We start from the raw sequence: 3,040 nt of genomic DNA, 5'->3' as shown, positions 1-3,040 counted from the left end.
CATGCTGATTTACTTGATTAAAGACAAATATTCTTATGCGAAATGGAATTCTAAAAGGCTTATGGTAGTTGATTATTTATTTGATAATAATTGTTTAAATATATTTAAGCACTTGCATTTTTCGAATGAAATTTACCGTTACAGTAGTGCCAAAATAGTAGTTTATGCAACAAGTTGCAAAAAGAGGATTTTTTCAGCACGAGTCGTACATTTATCCAACGAGGTTCACCGAGTTGGATAAATACGAAAAGTGCTGAAAAAATCAAGTTTTGCAACGAGTTCCATACAACATTTTTTGCAATTCCGAAACACACCCATTGAGTGAAATTTTAAGTCAAATTTTCATGTATTTTGTCAATAAGTGTAAGTGTAAATATAGGTATTCGGTGCCCTCTCCCCGTGCCCATACCTTCACACTTAGGAGACCCGGGAGGCGAAGTCTTGTCGCAAAAAGAACGATACACGCCTGTGGATCCGTTGACAAAACCGCAAGGTTTAAGAGGGCCACATTATAAGGTGTTACGTCGATTCCGTTTTTTTGTCAATAAATCGTTTAAATCAAAAAAAAAGTTGAAAAGTGTTACTTTTCAAAACAAGTGCTGAAAAGTTCAACTTTTCAGCACCCATTTCAGTGCTGAAAAGTAGAACTTTTCAGCATTTATTTTGAAAAGTGTTGCTATTCGATTCTGTTATTTTTGGTACAGAAAAGTAGGCTATTTCGTCGTTCAAGAATGACAGGAAAAGTAAGTAGTTTCACGACGGAATTGCAAAAAAAAATTACCGAACATTTTTTCAAGATAGCTCGAAAAAATGGAACGCACCTTTAAAATTATCACAAAAAAACTAAACTTTTATCGAAAAAAAAAATCTTTTTCGACGGTTGTTGCTCCAAAATTCAACATGGCTACGATTTTCAGCACCTCGATTTGTTTGGCAATATGGCGAAAATTTATAAATATTGAAATTCTTTTTTAAGTCTATCTCAAATTCAATGCTTCTTCAAAGACTCTTTCCCAAAACTCGCTAGGAATATCTTGATTTAAAAAGGATTTATTAGGGTTTAAAACAGGCTCACAATGCTTTGTCGTGGTCTTAACCAAGATTAAATTGCACACGGCTGGGAACGTAGCGCATGCGGGCTTCATCAACTGCAAATAGATCGACTTGGACAACGGATTTGAATTTGGCAATAATTCAATAAAAAATACATTTTTGTTAGTTTGCATGGGGTTTATTTATTATATAACAACTTAAAAAGCACAAACTCGGTCACTCAACACAGTTCAATGACCAAACTTTAAACAGCGAAGGTGGGTTGGACACTGCCTTAAAAAGCAGCTACTTTCACTATTTTTACCTTCTGTTGCTATTACAATCTTTAACTCCACCACAATATATACTGCACACCACAAACAATGATATTTTAAAACGATTATCACTCTCTTTTCAAATTAAACATATTAGTGAACAAAAAACCGCTGCAATCAGCCTAAGCAAAACTGTAAATGACAGCGCGTAGCAATACAGATAAGAAAATCTTGATAGTTTTGAACAAGGTAACTCTAAGGATGAAAAGTTTTATCAACTACTTTTCGAAAACCATATGTATTTAAAGAAGTTCTAATCAAGACTGAAAGGCTTTGATAAAAGGGGCAGGACGAGGAACACTAAAACGAAAACAATTTGTTAAAAAGCCTCGTTTAGTAATGATAAATTGCAAAATAACATGATGTACATCCACTTTGACACAATAATGATAATGCACAGCACCAGTACATGCAACAATTGGAAAGAATTTCTGGTTCAGTGAAATGTTCCGATTTCTCACAATTCTATCACAATTCAAACACGATAAAAAACCACCAATAAAAAAATATTTTATTATTATCAACACATAGTTATTAAGTCATATGTAATTTAAAACTTTAACCGAAAATTCACTAGTAATTATGCCCAGAAGCGTTTTTCAAAAAATCAGCTCGCCTCTCAATGTATTTCACTGCGCTGTTCACGTAAAACTGAATATGTCAAAGTGAAAGTACAAATCTAACAAGATTGATACAATGCTTACGGAAGACTTAACAGATTTAAAGCAGCATTTATTTATTAAGTTAATCAAGCTATATCAAGAATTGTTCAGGCGTACTTAAAGTGTAAAGTTGAAAGCTTAATTAAAACTTCTAAACAAAATTCTTCATGATATCTTGAAGAATTCTTTATAATATGTTTAAGTTTGTGGAATGGTAAAACCTGTTGGATTTGGTGAAAGATGTAACAAATCTTTATTACATTTGATAAAACTATTATAAAAATGCTTAAGAATCAAAGGCAGTTGTCTTGCTACTTGGGATTCCTACTATCGGTTTTTGAAAATTTTGACGTTTAGACCACTTTTCTAAAAAAAAAAAACATTTTTTATAAATGATTTTTGTATTTTTTTTATTAGAGACATACCATCCTGCATTTTTAAGTGAGTTTTTTGTAACATCTTAGGCTATTTTTTCAGAAAAAAGTCATGATGTCACCTTGAAATTTAACTTTTAAGCTTAAAAATTTGAAAATCTCATATTAGTGGCGTGTATTTTTCTTTCAGTGCATTTTTTCAGAAAGCCCGGTCAATTTTCCACAAGTTTGTCTTTGCCCACTTTTTGATACGATGCAACGGCTTCGAGATACAGTAATTTTTAAATTACAAATTGCAATAATATTTAAATAGCTAACGCCCTTCTCAAATTTCATTTCCAGTATAATTGGCTCCATATACACAAAAATGGCTTATGTAGGCCTAGGATAACATGTCTACAAAGTTTCATTGAAATCAGAGTTGGTCAGGTACAAAAGTACCAGAAAAATTCCTGATTTGGTCTGGAATTCCCAAGTAACCGCGAGGCACTAAGGCGTCATCCATAAAGTACGTCACGCTCTAGGGGGGGAGGGGGGGTTGTCGCAAGTGTGACAAAGTGTGACAAGGGGGAGAGGGGGGGTACGTGAGACTGTGACGTCACGCTAGACTATTTATCTAATATTGAACTTTTTTTTA

Source organism: Culex pipiens, chromosome 2 (assembly GCF_016801865.2).
Source record: "Culex pipiens pallens isolate TS chromosome 2, TS_CPP_V2, whole genome shotgun sequence".
NCBI classification, from domain to species: Eukaryota; Metazoa; Arthropoda; class Insecta; order Diptera; family Culicidae; genus Culex; species Culex pipiens.
The sequence above is the reverse complement of the archived record's forward strand: the minus strand, read 5'-3'. Positions refer to the sequence as shown.